The following is a 20305-nucleotide window of genomic DNA, read 5'->3' as shown; positions in this document are numbered from 1 at the left end:
TTCAACCAAGATAAATCTATTCTACCTCCATTAAACTCAGGCGGAGCAGCTCCAAGATAATCAATGCACATTGATTGCCAATCACCATCCGCCATACCACACATCATATTTCCGTCGACGGGAAGCCCCAGATGCATAGAGACATCCTCCAATGTAATTGTCGCCTCTCCACATGGAAGGTGAAAAGTGTGTGTCTCGGGCCTCCACCTCTCAATCAGTGCAGAAATTAGGACAGGTTCGAGTTTGCAACCGTCTATAATTGTTGCAATATACCCGAACCCGGCAGAAACCAAATATGACAAAATACGTTCTGGTGTCGGTATACGTGGATTTTTAATAAAAGTCTCTAAAATACGATCAGCATCCTAAATAATATACATTATAAAAAATAAAAATTAATATAAATTTATAATAACTTTAAAATAAAATAAATTTAAATATTAACATTAATTATAAAAAATATTACCATATCGCTAAAATGTCTGGAGATATGATCAATATCCAATCGCAACAGCATTTCGTTTTCCATTATAACTGTAGACAAAACAATATAATTAGCAAAAAAAAAATTAATAATTCTAAATAAATAATAATTATATAAATATTATTTTAATAAAAATATATATTTACATAAATATATTAATAAAAAATAATAACTATTTAAAAAAATACTAACATAAAAATAAATTTCTTACCACTAATAACAAATTTAAAACTCAAATAGATGGAGAATTTGAGTTATATAAGAGAGGAGAAGATGATTTTGGTGTGAAGAATGAGAGAGGGTTGAGGGGGTTTATATAAGGGAGGAGGAGGGGTAGTTAGAAAAAACGGATGGGGGCATTTATGACATTTAATGGAAGGCGCGTCCCCGGGGATGCGCTTTCCACACGTGTCTGCTGAGTTGGCAAAGGCGCGTCCCCGGGAATGCGCCTTCCACACGTGGCATCCAACTCAGCGAAAACACGGGTAAAGCGCGTCCCCGGGGACGCGCCTTTGCCAACTCAGCAGAAAGGGTGCTACTTCTGGAAATATTGGTCAAACGGTACCAGAAAGGGAAAATTTAAAAAAAAAAAAAGATGTCATTTATGTCAAATAGCCCCCAAAACGCAGCTATGGAGTCATCCTTGCCCGGTATCGTTAAAGGGTTATCAACAGCAGCAGGGTTAGGGTTAGAGATAGATATGGCCCGTGACAGTCTCTTTGGTAAGGACGATTGATGTAGGTGAGGCGGTTTCAGTGGCGATTGGAGCCCAGCTGTAATGATATGGAATGGTTTTGCTTGCATTTTCCCTCTTTTTGTATTATAAAAGCTGGTTAAATCTGTGGGTGGAGTTTCCAAGGAATGCTCAAGGAGTTGTTTATATAGATAGCATGGCTATTGTGTTATTGACATTATTATATATGAATATATGTGAAGGTCGGTCACTTGGCCAATTCATGTGGTGGTTTCTCGTGGTCTATCATGGAAATGGCAGAAAAAATGTCCTTATTAGTTATTATGTATATAATTATACAGTGCTTTAAAAATATTAAATATTTAAATATATTTAAAATTCAGGTATTTCTATGTATTACACCATTAAATAATAGATAAAATAATTTTTTAGTATTTTATATAATGTCTGGTGATTTTGTCTGCATCTCTTTTTTTATTCAGACAAGCATTGGGGGAAAATGGTTGGAATATTTGGTTATTTACGGTGGAGGAGAAAGGCCTAAAAAACTAATACAATGCACATAGAGAGAGAGCAGTTTGATGCCATCAAGAGCTGTTGGTAAGATAATGGGGGACAAATGACAAATAAAAAGAAAGAAACACAAGGCAGTGGGCCGTGTATGGAGATCTCACCTTCAACTTAACCCTGCTTGGATCCTTCCAAATCTCAACTTCAACTTAACCCTGCTTGTATCCTTCCAAATCTCAACTTTTCGTTTTGGAATGCTTTTAAGCGCTGTTGGAATAATCTGCAAAACAAGTGAGGCCAGCCAAATCAATTGAAAGAAAACTGAAATTTTATGAAATGAAAAAAAGAGGTGATGAACAAATTGATAATAGATAGGGAGATCAGGGATTTAAATAGTTGTCCGCGTTTGTGATATAGCGGTAGCGATGTCTTCCGCGACCATTTGCGAATGCAATCCTTACAATTTCATCTACTATATCATAATTACGACAAACGCGACGCGAACAAAAACGTTTTTGTAACCGCTATTTAAACCTCTTACGGGGACGATAACCCGAAAAGGAGGAAATTATATAAAGAGAAGATGAAGAACCGACGGTGTAATTTTAATGCCATCTCTTCTAAATAATTTCAATGCTATTTATTGAGAAAAGTGGTGAAAAAAGTCCTTCAAAATGTAGATATATTATATAGTGACATTTAGAAATACTTTGAAATTTTATTTCTTTTCTTATATATTAGGGTTTCAATAATTTGATATCAATATCTTTAAAAAACAATTTGTTATTTAACCATTTATTTTAATTACTTAAAAGTAATTACAAGTTATAATTTGTATATTATAACATTAATAACAATTTATTATAAAATATATTTTTATTATTATTTAAAATCAATATAGTATACATAAATAATAAATTTAAAGGTAATTAAATTAATATATTTTTCAGTTTATCATGTAATGTCTAAAATAAACATTTTATCTTATCAGAAGTACTTTTAGATTGTAATATCAAATACTAAAATTTGAACTCAATTTTTTAAAATCACATTGTAACGAGGGATTGACCTAAAGGGGAGTGGGTGGCAGTTGCCCCTGAAAATTTAAAATTACCATATATTCTAAATTTTTTCTATGTATTTCCTAATGAAAATCTGTTTCACCCCCTCCCAGAATTTTAGTTTGCCACCTGGAATTTTAGTTCATTCCCTAAATTTAAGTTCACCCTCCAACATAAAATCCTAACAACACTCTTCTAAAATGAAAGAATCAGTGCAACTACTCTAATCCAATGAAACTGCTAATAAAAGGGATAAAGAAGAATGAGGAGGAGAAGAAGAAGGTTTTGAAGCTTAATAGGAGAATCACATGTTATTATGGTAATAATGAAAAACTAATGGTAGTAGAGATGAACGACTCGGTTATTATGGAGAGTCGATGTCATCGATTGTCTTTTGCAATAAGATCAATATAAAAATATTTGTATTCTACTCTTCTTTATTCTCATAAGATTGGTTTTTCAAGAAATTAACTCAAAATCGACAAAATTTAAAAAAAAAAAGCCTATGATTTTAAGGATTTAGGGATTTTCTCGTATTTGTGGTTTGGCATGTTTGCTCAAAAATTCTAATGGTGAGAAACATTATTTTAACATAAAGAACAACATTCCTCAAAATTAGCCTCATCATAGCGACGATCAAAATAGATCAAAGTATTAGCACATCAAACTTTTAGATAAATTTTTTCAATCAATTTTTAGTGGACTTCATGGAAATCAATCTGACGAGAATATAAAGAAGTGAAATGTGAATATTTTGATATTGATGACAACCCGTGACGGAAAACGATTGACTGCCAACGATAGATGAAAAAAGTTTAGTGCCAAAAAATAAAATATTTAAAAGTTTAGTGGCAAAATTGGTATGCCCTTAAAGTTTAATACTTAAAACAATGTAGTTCTAGGCACGAATAGCTATACCAAAACAACATTGTTTTTTCATATCATCACAATGAGAAAAGATATATCCATGTTATCGTGTCATTAAAATTGAAGACCTAGTGATATAATTAAAGTTAAAAGCCAAAGTTTAGTATCATAATTAGAACAATTGAAAGATCAAAAGTATAAATGAAACACCACCTAAAGTTTAATTATATCTATATAATTTACCCTTCTATTTATAAATATTTTAAATAAAATTTTTAAATTTTATTTAAAAAGGTTAGATAAATTTTATATGATGATACTTCCTAATCTTATAATTCCATGTCACTATCTACTTAACACCTGTAAAGAAAAAAAAGTATAGATCTTCTAACGCAATACAAGTTCAGGGTTGATGTGAAACAAACAAAAAAGGGGTTAACGTAAGAGAAGGGTACAAGTTTAGGAGCCAACTATATAATAAAGCAAAATAAAAGGAAAGTGAAGAGTGCTCGACATTTTGACCAATTTCGCCCAATTTACGTGATGCTCTGTTTCGCGAAGTCCAACCTGCCACCTGCATGTCTTGCGTTAATGGCGATTGGGAGGACTTTCACTTGTTCTTTCTTTGAAAACCCTACTCTCTCACAACTTCTCCATTTTATTCTTTGGTTGGGTAAATGCTGATAATGTAACACCTTCAACTTCATCTCTCTATCTTTGTTTTTCTTTCTTTCTTTCTGTATATTTTTAGCGTTGGAGTGGAATAATAATAATGATAATAATCAGGATCAGCTGAATAATGGGCGGATTTGTTCGAGGAGCGGCGTCAGAGATGATGGGGTTGGAAATGGCTATGGCGGTGGTAATCTCAACCATTACCAGAGCAAGGATATTCCTCAATACTTCTATAGATTTATGTTTTCAGTGCTTCCTCATGTTCATCAGGTAGCCCGATCGAGTTCTATTCCTGCAAATACAAGGGATGCATTATACCAGAATTTATCACCCTCCATAAAATCAGCTCTACGCCCAAAATTATAATCTTTTCGTGTCAAAGAAGAGGTATTCTATGGTTTGCCAATTTCTTTTTTGAAGCAAAGATGCTGATTGTTTCCAAAAATAGAATAATAATTCAAAAACGAAAAGAAACTGATGGATGTTTTCTTTATATTTCTTGCCAATAATCCTTTTATGTTTGTTACCATCTAATCGGTTCATATGGCATTCTCCTATTAAAGAAATCAAAGATGAGAAGAAGACGTCGCATCGGCTTGTTCCACTTGCCACTAACACAACCAAGTGAGATGGTCATCCTGTTTTCTTTTCTCCAGATCCGAAAATGATCAGCCATTTCACAAATAAGAAGCTTCCATTTATGTTTTATGTAGTTTGTTATCAAGTTTTTGATCCTTTTTTATTTTGTAAATGTTCTAACCATCTTTGTTCTTTCATTGCACTTACACAGAGCCCATCATGGTTTTGGCTGGGTTGGGGAATGGGAAAACACAGGGTGAGTGACTATAGGTTTCCCCTTATTCTCTTGTTTTTTTCCCTCTTTTCTTTTCTTTTGGGGTGTTAGAAATCAGCAAAATATGCCATAGTGAAAGGAAATATTGACTTTTCCTTTTCTTTTAACAAAGTTCTGAGCTCAACAGGAAGCCTTCAGGTGGACCAATTGTTGTGATTCGGATTGAGACACTCCACCATGGTGATAAAGAGAAAACAAAAACCTATATACTTGAACAACTATTATGGCTCCACTATTTGGTCAACAAATCAAAGTCGAATGCTGCTCTATGCTTGAGGACATCCATCAAAACCCAAGTCACACCTACAAAGAAGAATGAGCAGCCCAAATCTGAGCGTACCGTTGCTCAAACATCAAAGAAGAGAAATTGTTGCAGGATTTAACTAAGAAAGTAGGAATCCCGGGGATTAGCAGTGTTGGGAAATAAACCGAGTACGAGTAATTTCCCTATAATCAGATTAGTGAGACTGCGAAATAAAAGCGGAAAAATAATACCCGAAATTGATAACGGAGTTCAGCCAATTTTGCTTACATCTCCAGACTGCTGCAGATCATTTACTAAGAGAGAAAATTTACAGGTGTTTACAAAACACTACTACTCACAAGAAAGCTCTCTAGTAATGGGAGAAAGAAATGATTTGAGATTTTGGGATGATTTTGAAGCTAAATGAACTAGGGTATTTATAGTTGAAAATTAGGGACTAATATTATAATTAACCCTATTTCTATTTTAATTAAAAATTGGGGCACCGATTCGGTGCCCCCCTTTTTTGAAAAACTCATGCACCTGTGCCCCCCATTTCTTCTGGCAGCAAAACCCACAGAAAAAATGCCCACTTTTTTACTTTTCTCCAACAATCTCCCACTTGAAGATAGATTTTAATCTGTCTTCACACCTCGATCGATGCAACAGTATTTTTGGTCTTGTTATTCTAGCATGCCAACTGAAGCTGAACACAACTTCAGTTTGTTCGTAGTTACCGTCTTTGTCAACATGTCTGTCGGATTTTGAGCTCCACTAATCTTTTCAAGTTTCAAAATCCCATCTTCCAGAAGAGACCGGATAAAGTGATATCGCAATTGTATGTGCTTCATCCTGGAATGAAAGACGAATTCTTTGCTAGATGAATAACACTTTGACTATCGCAATACAAGACATTGTTTTCTTGTTTTTTGCCTAACTCTTCCAAGAAACTTTGCATCCAAACCATCTCCTTGTTGGTTTCCGTAACAACAACATATTCTGCTTCAGTTGTGGAGAGAGCAATTATCTTCTGTAGTGGAGAGAGCAACTATCTTCTGTAGTTGAGAAACCCAACTCACTGCAGTTCCTCCTAGAGTATAGACATACCCTGTAGTGCTCCTTTTGATGTCAACATTTCTGGCTAAGTCAGCATCTGCATAGCCTGTCAGTATCATATCTCCACCTTTGAAACAAAGGGTTTTGTTTGTGGTACCCCGCAGATATCTGAGGATCCATTTGACTTCTTCCCAGTGTACCTTGACTGGATTATTCATGTACCTACTAACAGCTCCCACTGCATGAGAAATATCTGGTCTGGTACAAACCATGGCATACATCAGACTTCCAATTGTTGAGGCATACGACACCTTCACCATGTGTGCACGTTCTTCCTTCGTCTTTGGTGAATGTTCTTTAGAGAGTTTGAAGTGAACACCTAAAGGTGTACTTACTGGTTTAGCATCTTGCATGTTGAACCAGGAGAGTACTTTGTTGATGTACTCAGCCTGTGATAATATCAAAGCCCCCGACTTTGTGTCTCTCTTGATCCTCATCCCAAGAATCTGCTTTGCAACGCCTAGATCCTTCATAACAAACTGCTTCGACAATTTTTGCTTTAAGTTTATAATCTCTTGCATGTCTGAGCCTGCAATGAGCATGTCATCAACGTACAACAATAAAATAATAAAGCTATTGTCGAACCTCTTGATGTAGCAACAATGATCTGCTTGGCATCTGGTAAAACCATTGCTACTCATGAAACTATCGAACTTCTTGTACCACTGTCTAGGAGCTTGTTTTAAACCATACAAGCTCTTCTTCAACCTGCATACTAGGTTTTTCTTGCCTGCCTCTATGAAGCCTTCTGGCTACCTCATATAGATTTCTTCCTCCAAATCACCATGAAGGAAAGATGTCTTCACATCTAACTGCTCAAGATGTAAATTCTCTGCAGCTACAATTTTCAACACCAGTCTAATTGTAGATAGCTTCACGATTGGAGAGAAAATTTCATTGTAGTCAATACCTTCTTTTTGCTGAAAGCCTTTGACAACCAATCTTGCTTTATAGCATTTACTCCCATTGTGCTCTTCTTTGATCCTGTAAATCCACTTTTTATGGAGCGTTTTCTTGCCTGGTGGTAATTCAGGTAATTTCCACGTCTGATTTGACATAAGTGAGTCCATCTCATCTTTCATGGAAGACTCCCACTTGACTGAATCCTCCACCTGCATTACTTCATCATAGCACTCTGGTTCACCATTATCAGTCAACAACAAGTAGTGCAAAGAAGGCGAATAACGCTAGGTTGGTTTAGGAATTCTGGAGGAGCGTCTCAGTTCTGGTGTGTCTGGTTCTTCTTGAACTTCTTCAGGATTGATATGAACATCATTTCTAGAAATTTCCTCGAACTCAGCAAATTCCTTTGTTTAGCTTCGATATTGGAGCTACTTGATTCTACAGTTGACATGTCTTTGTACATCACATTCTCATTGAAAATGACATCTCTGCTTCTAATGATCTTTCGATTTTCGTAGTCCCAAAATCGGTAACCGAACTCATCACCACTATAACCAACAAAGGCGCATTTGTTGGACTTGGCATCAAGTTTACTTCTTTCAGCAGAATCTATGTGTATATAAGAAATACAACCAAACACTCTTAAGTGTGAAAGGTTTATTTCTTTCTTGCTCCAAACTTCCTCTGGTATTCTGCCATCTAAAGGAACTGAGGGCCCACGGTTGATCAGGTAAGTTGCAATGTTGATAACTTCAGCCCATAGAAATTTGGGTAATCCGGCATGTATCCTCATGCTTCTGGCACGTTCATTCAGAGTTTTGTTCATGCGCTCTGCTACGCCATTCTGTTGCGATGTCATGGGAACTGTTGTCTCCATCTTGATCTCATTATTTGCGCAGAAATCTCTGAATCTACGATTTTTGTACTCTCCACCATTGTCAGACCCCAACCGCTTGACTTTCATACCAGTCTCATTTTCCACCATGGCCTTCCATTTTCTGAAGGTATCAAAGACTTCTGATTTCTTCTTCAGAAAATAAACCCACACCCTCCTTGTAGAATCATCGATGAATGTAACATAATATAATGAGCCTGCAAGAGATGGAACTAGAGATGGTCTCCATACATCAGTATAAACCAACTCTAACTTTTCAGCCTTAGGTGTCTTACCAATCTTTGCAAAGCTGACTTTCTTTTGTTTGCCAAAGATGCAATCTTCGCATAGTCTGACATCTACATTCTTTAGATCCGGCAGGTTCCCTTTTGACAAAAGTGTCTTCATCCCTTTCTCGCTCATATGACCAAGCCTTTGGTGCCATAGGTTTGATTTTCCATTAGTATATGCTGCAATAATGATATTCTCTAAGTTTGAGGTTATATAGAGAATACCAGTCTTCTTACCACGAGCAATAATGAGTGCTCTTTTGGTAATCTTCCATTCACAACCTGAAAAGGTTGTGTTATATCCTTCTCCATCAAGCTGTCCAACAGAAATCAAATTTCTTTTGTGGCCAGGAATATGTCTCACTCCTTTCAGCGTCAAGGTGGTCTGGTTTGGCAACTTTAATCGGATGTCTCCTTTTCCGACGATCTTCAAGGTTTCATCATCAGCTAGATGAACATTCCCAAAATCACAACTGACATAGTTCTCCATGATTTCTCGGCATGGGGTAGAGTGGAAAGATGCCCCTGAATCCAAGATCCATGATTCAATCGGACTGTTGACGCTTAAAATCATGGCATCACCTGTTTCATCTGTCATGTTGGCTTCCTGTGCGCCGATATCTTTCTTCAGTGCTCTGCAATCTCTTTTAAAGTGACCCTTCTTGCCACAATTATAACAGGTAAAATCTTTCTTTCCCGTTCTTGATTTTCCTCTTATGGATTTGGATCTGCCACGATTTGAATTTCTCTTTGAAGTTCTCCCTCTGGACTCAGTGTGCAAGGTTGAGGAGGTTGATGCTTCACCCGATTCTCTCCGTCGAATTTCTTCGCTCAGTACCAGATCCTGAACATCGTCAAATTTCAATTTACTATTTCCCGACGAGCTGCTAACTGCTGTAACAGTAGCATTCCAACTATCTGGTAGAGATTATAAGAGAATTAAAGCTCGAACTTCATAATCAAATTCAATTTTCACGGAACTCAACTGGGTTGTGATTGTGTTGAGCTCATTTAGGTGTTGAGCCATTGATGCCCCTTCCGCCATCGGCAAATTGAATAATCGCCTCATCAAGTGCACTTTGTTTGAGGTCGATGGCTTCTCATGCATACTGGAGAGAGCCGCCACAAGACCCGCCGTGGTCTTTTCCTTTGCTATGTTGAAAGCAACATTACGGGACAACGTCAATCGAATAACTCCTAGGACTTGTCTATCGAGAAGAGTCCAGTCTTCATTCTTCATGCCCTCTAGTTGCTTTCCTGAGAGAGGTTGATATATATTTTTCTGGTACAGAAAATCCTCAATCTGCATCTTCTAAAAGCCAAAGTCTGCACCATCGAACTTCTCAATTTTCACCTTCCATTCGTCTGCAGCCATCGCTCCGACTCGAATCTGGCTTCTTTGGATCGTTTCTGACAATTTCTGCGAATCGTCATGTATTAGAACACCTCCGTCGATAAATTTGTATCGCCAAAATTTTTTGACTATTCATGAAATTCACTATTATGTGAATAGTAATAAATAGTAACCTCGCAAAAAAATTGAAAAAATTCATAACCAAAAGCTTTGATACCAGTTGTTGGGAAATAAACCGAGTACGAGTAATTTTCCTATAACCAGATTAGTGAGAATGCGAAATAAAAGCGAAAAAATAATACCCGAAATTGATAACGGAGTTCAGCCAATTTTGCTTACGTCTCCGGACTGCTGCAGATCTTTTACTAAGAGAGAAAATTTACAGGTGTTTACAAAATACTCACTACTCACAAGAAAGCTCTCTAGTAATGGGAGAAAGAAATGATTTGAGATTTTGAGATGATTTTGAAGCTAAATGAGCTAGGGTATTTATAGTTGAAACTTAGGGACTAATATTGTAATTAACCCTATTTCTATTTTAATTAAAAATTAGGGCACCGATTCAGTGCCCCTTTGTTGAAAAACCCATGCATATGTGCCCAATTTCTTCTGCCAGCAAAACCCACCGAAAAAATGCCCACTTTTTTTACTTTTCTCCAACAATGTAACATCCTCAATATTGGGTTAGTGACTAGATTGAAACATTTCAGAAATTGGTGATTAAAGTAGAATAATTGCATAGTTCAATGATTTATTGCAAATATATGATGAAGGTTATTTAGTAATTATGGAATGAGTTAAAGGGTAAACTAGTCAATTGACAAGTAAGATTTTTATTCTTCCTTTATAAGGAAAGAAACCACGTGGAAAGTGAGAGATTTCTCCAGAGTTCTCTTCTTCTCCTTTCTTCTTCTCCTTCATGTGGAAGCCAAGAGCAAAGGTAAGTTTGATTTAGCTGTTGATTTCTTGAATTTTTAAGTTGGATTTGAGTCTTTGGGGGTTATATAAGCTTAAGGAAAGCTTATATAAGTCTAAAACACAAAGAATAGAGAATTAAAAAGGAAATTATATGAAGGTATAGAAATGAACTTTTGTTATAGAAAGGTTTTTGAAGTTCTAAAGATGGATTTGACTTATCAAAGGGTTAATTAAGAAGTTAGAGGTGATAGAATTGAATTTGGAACATGTTGAAAAATTAGTGTAATTCTTGAATTACATATGGAGAATAGGATTTTGATGTTAAAGAGGTGATTAATGAATAGAAATGAGTTTGAATATGAGTATGTAAGTTAAGAATAAGAAAAGGGATGATATATGAAGTTATTAAGCTGAAAAGAGTGGATTTTCGGGCATAAAAATGAATTCTAAGTTGTGTGCATCGATGCACAATCAATGTGTACTGATGCATCAAGGGTATTTCCAGAAATTGTTCAGTGTGTATCGATGCACAGGAAGTGCATCGATGCACCCATTAAAAAAATGGAAACATCGAATGCAATTAGTGCATCGATGCATAAGGAGTACATCGATGCACCCCCTTAAAATGAAAACATCGAAGGTGATTGGTATATCGATGCATGGGTAGTGCATCGATGTACATGTTAAAGAATGCATCGATATACTGTAGAATGCATCGATGTACTTCAAGAGGAAATTGAAATAGACATTTCTTTTGGTTTAAGAAATGATAGATTAGAGTATATCAATGGGATACTGATATGTATCAATGTATGATTATGTAGATATCGAACATGAACAAGTTTCGGAATGATTATCGAGTTAAGATTCGATCAGAAGAGAGGAAATCATAAAAGTGGATTGGAATTTAGTGAGGCCAAGGTGAGTGCATATTATTTAGTATATGATGTTTAATGGAAATAAGACTTGTGACAAGTCTATTTCCTATAGTAAAATACATGAATTCATTAATATGAGCATATGGTTGATATGTTACATGTGTGTTATTGATGTTGCATGTGTTAATAATAGGTGTGAATACTTATTTATATGATACATGTTAAGTGTCCATTATATATGTACACATGATAATACGGTATAAGTTAAATTATGTAGCATGATACATAACTATAAGATAAGTGAAGGAATGTATATATGATAGAGATTATGTATGAGATATATGATAAGAGGTATGATAAGAACATAAGAAAGAATATGAAATATATAGCATATGAATATGAAATCATATGAGAAAAGGTATAGGTAATGCAAGTTATGTGACATAAACTACGTGATATGTGACAGTGAATGACGTGATGATATGACATAAGTACATGAACAAATGAGAAATGATATAGAGTTTTACACATACATGTGGTATGTGACAGAAGAGAAAGAACAAGTGATATGAAATGTTATAAATGATAATGCCCATGTTATGTGATATGAGAGCCAGGGGTATAGTTGGCCTGCCAAGAGTCAAGGGTTTACCTATGTTCTACGGAACATATGGACAGTTTTACCTATGTCTTTCGAGACATATGGACCGTATACCTATGTTCTAAGGAATATATGGACAGTTTACCTAGGTTCTTCGGGACCTATGGATAGTTACCGAGGTTCTTTATGACCTCTGGATAGGTCTTTCGGGACATTTATACGAGTTGTGGTGACAGCATAGTGGTGCACTACCTCAATGTACTTACATTCTTTAAGTTCTCAAAAGTCTACATGGGCTAATAAAAGATAACATTGAATATAACATATATGATATATATATATATATATATATATATATATATATATATATGTGTGTGTGTGTGTGTGTGTGTGTGTGTGTGTGTGTGTGTGTGTGTGTGTGTGTGTGTGTGTGTGTGTGTGTGTGTGTGTGTGTGTGTGTGTGTGTGTGTGTGTGTGTGTGTGTGTGTGTGTGTGTGTGTGTGTGTGTGTGTGTGTGTGTGTGTGTGTGTGTGTGTGTGTGTGTGTGTGTGTGTGTGTGTGTGTGTGTGTGTGTGTGTGTGTGTGTGTGTGTGTGTGTGTGTGTGTGTGTTTTATTATATGAATTATATAATATGAACATAATAGATCATATAAACAAGAGAATAGAAATATGAATGGTAATAATATGATAATGATAGGAAAGAAGATAATTATATGCATGTATGGATTTGATATATGTTTGGGTATGATGTGATAGAAATAATTATTCATGCATGATTACAAGTTATAGTTTACATTATATGTTTACTGCCTCACTAAGTCATAGACTTAGTGTGTGATTGTTTCACACGTAGGTTATAGAAGCGAGAAGAGAAGCGAAGAAGAGCAAGACAGGTCAGCATCTCTCTTACAAAATTTCATATAGAAGATAGATGATTGAAAGATGTAGGGTTAATTTGAATATAATTGGCATGTACTAATTGATTGAGTGGAATATGCTCTGATTGATTTTGGTCAATTAATATAAATAAACCATTTTTATTTTAATGAAAGTTTTAAATTTTCTCTGAATTTTGTCAAGAGTCAAAGTTTGAAAAGTCAATGTGACACCTCAGACTCGTATTCGAGTCGGGTACGAGTTGGGGTGTTATATTTAATGGTATCAGAGCTAAGGTTTAGCCGATTCTCGGCATAAACCGAAGTCGAAAGTGTCATAAAATGTGTGCATGCCAACACAGAGTGAAAAAAAAATTCTGATATGATAGTGTAAGGAGTATGTTATCTTGCTAATAGAATAAGATTAGTTTAATATAGTAGAAATTTGATTATGAGAATTTCAAAGAAAGCGAGGGATGAACCTGATGGTAATAGCAATTCACCTGCCCTGGCCAGGCAGAAGGAAGAGCGGACACCTCAGGAAGTGCCTCATAAGATCAAAGATTGATTTCAGAAAGTTGAAATCATATTAGAATAGTGATAGAAAGTTTTCATAGGTTTGAATCAGAAAAAAGATATGAATTATTCTTATTATTTCATGGATACGATAGAATATAGTGAACAAGTGTCACCATAAGAAAGTTAAAAGATCTAAGGATGTGGTTAGAATTTGTAGAGAGTTCGAGAATAAGTGCATCAGTGACAAGTGTATAAGATATATACAACCAGAGTTTATGAGTTTGAAATAAAGGAATAGTACCGTGTATAAGCAAGAACGTGAATAGATTAAGGGTTTTCATTTATATGGAAAGAGTTAGCGATTGGCTAACCAAAGTATGTGATAAAAATGTACTGGAATTATAAGATTATAAGATATTGTCAGGTTAAGATAAAAGATATGAAGTGGATCTAGATACAAGTTAAGGATTGATCAGAAGAGTTTAAGAATGTGTATATCGATGATCAGCTTATAAGACAAAGGAAGTCATAATGTTAAGTTTGAACAACGGAAATAGAGGTGAAATTGATAAGTTAAGTAAACTATTTTTTTTAATAATTTCGATTGGAAATGATGTATATGATTGGTTGACTAGGGCTTGTGCCCTATATTGGACAGATATTATTGACTAGCTGTCAGAGTAAAGGTGATAGAGTTATAAGATTGGAAGAAAGGATAAAGTTGAATTAATCAATTATGATGTGAATCTGAATATAATTTTGTATTCTGATCAGATAACTATGATGTAGACAATGAGAAAAGTATTTGCATGAAACCTTAAGGGCGGAAAATACAAGTATAAGAAATGATAAAGAATGAAGTTCTGTATAAGAAATGGGTTATCAAAGTTATGAGGATACAATGAAGATTGGTACATAGAGATGAGTATGGATGATAAGACAAGAGTATGTGAACATGAAAGGAAAGATATGATTTGGGTATAAGGAATAAATAAAGGAAGAATGGAATAAAGAAATGAAAGGGATGAGTTAAAGGATCAGATATGATAAAGGTTATATGGAAGTATAGATGACAATTTTGATATAGAAGTAAGAAAAGTATGCAAGGTGATGTGAAAAGATTTTTTTTAAAGTGTATGTTAAGTATATTTAAAGAAGATCTAATGTTGTGTTCTCGGTCAAATGATGTTGGAAAACGAGTTGGTTATTGTTATAAGATAATTAAGATGGATTTAAGAGGTTAAGTGATGAAAATGGATGTTATTGTGTACGTGATTAGTGACATTATATGAAATTTCAGAAATAGTCGAGGGAAAATGCATATTGGAAGGAGAGAAAAGACAGAAATAGATTAAAGTTACTAGTTATTGTTTATATGATAAATAGCAGTAGATGAATATATAAGGGAAAAAAGATGTTGAAGAACTAAAGGAATAAAAGATTAAGTAAAGGAGGTAACATGAGAATATTAAAAGATATGTTCTTATTAATATGTTCAGTGAAAATTCGAGGATGATTTTTTTCAAAAAGAGGGGAGATTTGTAACATCCTCAATATCGGGTTAGTGACTAGATTGAAACATTTCAGAAATTGGTGATTAAAGTAGAATAATTGCATAGTTCAATGATTTATTGCAAAAATATGATGAAGGTTATTTAGTAATTATGGAATGAATTAAAGGGTAAAATGGTGTTGAGTTAATCGAATGACGAAATTGGCCAAGAGGGGGGTGAATTGGCAATAAAAAATTTGTGGAAGCTTTTGCAGAAAATTGAAAGTAATTGCACAGCGATTTACAGTGGTTTGACTTTCTCAAACAAAGTCTACGTCCACTACCTTAGCTATCCACACTAAGGATTTTCCAACAAATTCACTAATTTGTTCTTTCTTTTGAGGCCAAAGAGATAACCTTACAATTCCCTCAAGAGTATACCCCAACTCTTGAGAACACTCTTTTCTCAAAGAGAATATTACAAATTTGCAAACTTACAAGAAAACCTCACAAGGTAAGATGTTTGCACAATTCTAGAACAAAGAAAAGAACACTCAAAGATGAATACAATTGAGCACAAAAAGTGTTCTTGAAAGCAAAATGAATATTGAATGAAAATAGGCTTGAAATGCTCAAACTTGAGGTTTGATGCTTTCTCTTTGATTCTCTCTTGATTCTAGTTGCTTGATGTTTCTTGTTCCTGATCAATGGCTTCTAAGCTTGTTTAAATACACCTTGGATCACTTCTGAACGTTGGGGATGATTAGAGAAGATATTATAGCCGTTTTAGTGTGAAAACATTTAATAAAACAGCTTGGAGCGTGGGGGGGAATCGGTTCCCCCTCATAGGGAATCGGTTCCCTAAGTGTAAAATTCAAATATTTCGACCGTTGAATAGGGGGGAATCGGTACCCCCTGGGGGGAATCGGTTCCCTCCGAGCATACTGGAATTCTCGGAACAAAAATGTTTAGGGGGGAATCGGTTCCTCCTATGGGGGAATCGGTTCCCTCCGAGCATTCTGGAAATCTCGGAGCCAAACCATTCAGGGGGGAATCGGTTCCTCCTATGGGGGGAATCGGTTCCCTCTGAGCAATCTGTAATTTTTGGCTTTGAATTGGTTCGAAATACTTTGTAAAATTATTTTGAAATTGTTTTATGATTAAAACTTAATTTTACACTTAAGTAAGGATTAAAAATGATTTTTGAAATATTTGGAGTAATGTTTTGATATTCGAATAGTTATATCGAATATACTTAGAAAATCATTTGGAAAATCTTAAAATCCATTTAACTTAATTTGTTATATCGAAATATTAAAATGTTTCAACAATCTCCCCCTTTTTGATATAACAAAACATTTTAGTAATTTTAAGATTTTTGAAATCAAGTTTTGAAATTACTCCCCCTTACTTTAACACTTCTTCAATTTATCATGTAAAACATTTAACAACTATTCTTCTCCCCCTTTTTGTTAAATCAAAAAGACATTGTAAAACAAGGTTTTGAAATTATTTAGCCAATTGATTTATTAATTATAAGCTTAAGCTGCTAAGATCACAATCAAAAGAGAGGTTAGCCATTAGTTTAATAAATCAATATTCATAAATAATGTGATATGACAAAATTGGTCATATTGCTAATGATGATGTAAATGATGCAAAAATGAATAAAACACCAAACATATAAGTTCACATTATCCATAAATCCAAAATCCAACAATCCACAAAATCAAACAATTCAAAATATTGAAACAATATTCATTTTGTTCAAAGTTTTAAAGCTAAACATAAAATCAAGCATCCGGATCGGTAGGAGGAAAACGGGCTTGCATAGCAGCCATTTCATGAGTTAGTTCATTGATACGAGCGTTGGTTGATTCATTGTTTGCACGCATCTCCCGAAGAATCTCTAATTGTTGAGCTCCCATTGTGGATAAATGAGACTCTATAGAGGAAAAGCGCGAGTCCATGGTAGCGTATCGGAAATCGAATGTCTCCATAAAGGATTGAAAATATGGAGGCATTTGATGCGTTTGTTGTGCTTGCTCTTCGGGCTGCTCTTTGGGCTGATCAGGCTCATCTTTGACTTCATCGATATCTTGCATTAATTGCTGAAGCTCGGGATCTTCGTCAGCTTCGGGTGGAGCTTGTGAAGAACTAGCTCCCGGAGTAGAAGATCGAACCCATTCACCGGTTTCTTTGTTCTTTACCCATCCCGCTCTCGTTAAGGAAAGAAGATTTATTTGTTTCTTAAGAGGAAAAACGGCATCTAGACCGACTCTAAGCCCAGCTTTGGAAAACAGATTACTCAAAAAGCAACCGTAAACTAGAGATGAACAAAGTTTCTTGTTAGGAACAAGATTTACGGTTTCAACAATTTCAGCAAAAATAATCTGAGGTAGGTTAATTTTAATACGGTTTTCGAAACAATGTAACCACCAAAGATCCAAAGCTCTAAGAGTAGAATAACGACCTCCGGATGGTCGAAACCACCAAGAAATCATTAGATGAAGAAAACACTCATGTAGGTCTAAGACACTCGCACTATCTCTTCTTTTATAACGAGAACCTAAAATTTGTTTTTCATTCGAAATACCATCATTATCTAATCCAAATGTATTGGCTATATATGCCGGGTCAATATATAAGAATTGTCCTAGGAGGTAGGAACGAATTCCTATGGTTTCGGTTTCATCTTGATTTTTAATACAAACGGCATTAGAGTAGAATATACGAACAAGTTGATGGTAAACGATGGGTTCAAGATCAAATAGTTTATCAAATTTCCATTCTTGTAAAATGGGAAGATATTTAAAATCGATAGCTATCATAGCTTGACGAGAAGGAATACGTTCTTCCCGGATTTTGTAAGAATCGAAATATTGATAATACCAATATCGGTGATTTCTAGACCCAGGATGATTGAAACACGAATTTTGGATAGTCAAGTTGGGATCAGGATTTGGAATAGGATTTTGAGGAATAGGAGGAGGATTTGGTTGACGACTAGAACGACTAGATGAAGACCTAGGACGTTTAGGATTTGACATGGTGAAGGAAATCGGAATAGATAGAATAACCTGCAATTTTAAAACAGATGTATGCAATTCAATTAATCCCAAAACTCAAATGAGTCCTCAATATTTCAAGATTCTCTAAATCAATCCTAATGGGCAAAGTTTTTGAAAAACTTTTGAAAAATATGGTTTTGAGAAACAATATATGTATAGTTTTTCATAACAACAACATAATTTAATCAAAACACAATAATTTGAAAAATAACATTTTTTTTTTCGAAAATTAAAATTTTTTGAAAAATTCTTGTGTTTTTGATGAAATTAGTTGTAACATCTAGTTTCTAATCCCTAAATAAGCAATGCCCGATCACTATTTCAACCTAGAACTAATTACAACTAATCCTATGTTCAAAAATAATGAAATAGAGAGTTTAGAAAAATTACCTTGAAAGATGAAGATTGAGGGGATTTAGATGTTGTTTGCATGACTTTAATGATTTCAACAGGTTTAGAAGATGATATTTGAAGTAAATTCCGATTAATATCATCGATTTGAGACAAAAATGGAGATTTGAGGGTGTAGGAGGTGAAAAACGGCGGAAGAGAGGGAGAGAAGAGGGTTTTGGGATTTTGGGGGTGTTCTGCCCGATTTTAACAGAACCCCAGGGGGGTATCGATTCCCCTGTGGGGGGAATCGGTTCCCCTTCAAAGGGGGAATCGGTTCCCTCATGGGGGGATCGATTCCCTCTGCACCAAAATGCTAAAATCCGATTTTTTAAGCACAAAATGCTAAATTAATCTTTTCTAGTGGTATTGGCAACTCATATATCAAACATTAATTATGTTCAAACAATTAAATTAATCTTTAATTGATTTTTGAACATAAAATTAATTTTCACTAAGAATCACAAACTCCCCCTAACTAATAGCAAGAATGCAATCAAAAATTATTATTATAAGCATTTTTCAAGATTTATTAAAAGTGCTAAAATTATTTTAAACACTAAGTGAAGATAGGTTGGTCAAACCTAATTCTCTCCTAAGTGTCCAAAATCTTTCCTTGTCTAAGGGTTTTGTAAAGATATCCGCTAATTGGTGCAAAGTATCAACAAATTCTAGAACTACATCTTCCTTAGTGACATGGTCTCTAATGAAGTGATGTCTTATTTCAATGTGTTTAGTTCTAGAGTGTTGGATGGGATTTTTAGTGAGACAAATAGCACTAGTATTGTCACACTTGATAGGAATGGTACCTACTTCAATTCCATAATCAAAAAGTTGTTGTTTCATCCATAAAACTTGTGCACAGCAACTACCAGCTGAAATGTATTCGGCTTCAGTGGTAGATAATGCAACACAATTTTGTTTCTTTGAAAACCAAGAAATCAGCATATTTCCAAGGAATTGGCAAGTACCGGAGGTGCTTTTCCTATCTAATTTGCATCATCCATAATCTGCATCAGAAAAAGCATGCAAGCTAAAGCTAGAGTCTCTAGGATACCAAAGTCCTAAACTAGGAGTGTCCTTAAGGTATCTAAAGATTCTCTTAACAGCTAGTAAATGTGATTCCTTAGGACATGATTGAAATCTAGCACATAAGCAAACACTAAACATAATGTCCGGTCTACTTGCAGTTAGATAAAGCAAAGAGCCAATCATTGACCTATATAATTTAACATCTACACATTTACCTCCTTCATCTAAGTCAAGCTTTGTTGAAGAGCTCATTGGAGTGTTATGAGGTTTCCCATTTTCCAGTCCAAACTTCTTGAGCATATCTTTGACGTACTTAGCTTGATTGATGAAGATACCATCTTTTCTTTGCTTGATTTGGAGCCCCAAGAAATATGAGAGCTCCCCCATCATGCTCATCTCAAACTCACTTTGCATTAGCTTAGAAAATTCTTGACAAAGAACATCATTAGTAGAACCAAATATTATATCATCAACATAAATTTGAACTACTAATAAATCTTTACCTTTTCTCTTTAAAAACAATGTAGTGTCAACCTTTCCTTTTAAAAAACCTTTTTGAATTAAAAAATTTGACAATCTTTCATACCAAGCTCTAGGAGCTTG

The 20305-nt window shown here is 34.9% G+C and overlaps 1 long non-coding RNA gene across 1 annotated transcript; it reads left to right on the top strand.

Moving 5' to 3' along the window:
* The first annotated feature begins 4848 nt into the window (after nucleotides 1-4848).
* LOC120144835 lies at nucleotides 4849-5290 on the top strand. Its single transcript, XR_005518070.1, has 3 exons — nucleotides 4849-4915; nucleotides 5082-5126; nucleotides 5257-5290. It is a non-coding gene; the product is annotated as an uncharacterized LOC120144835 (long non-coding RNA).
* The last annotated feature ends 15015 nt before the right edge of the window (nucleotides 5291-20305 follow it).

This window comes from Hibiscus syriacus, unplaced genomic scaffold (genome assembly GCF_006381635.1).
Source record: "Hibiscus syriacus cultivar Baekdansim isolate YM2019G1 unplaced genomic scaffold, ASM638163v2 tig00110890_pilon, whole genome shotgun sequence".
Taxonomy (NCBI): Eukaryota; Viridiplantae; Streptophyta; class Magnoliopsida; order Malvales; family Malvaceae; genus Hibiscus; species Hibiscus syriacus.
Note: the sequence above shows the minus strand (reverse complement) of the source record. Positions and strands in the feature narration are given on the sequence as shown.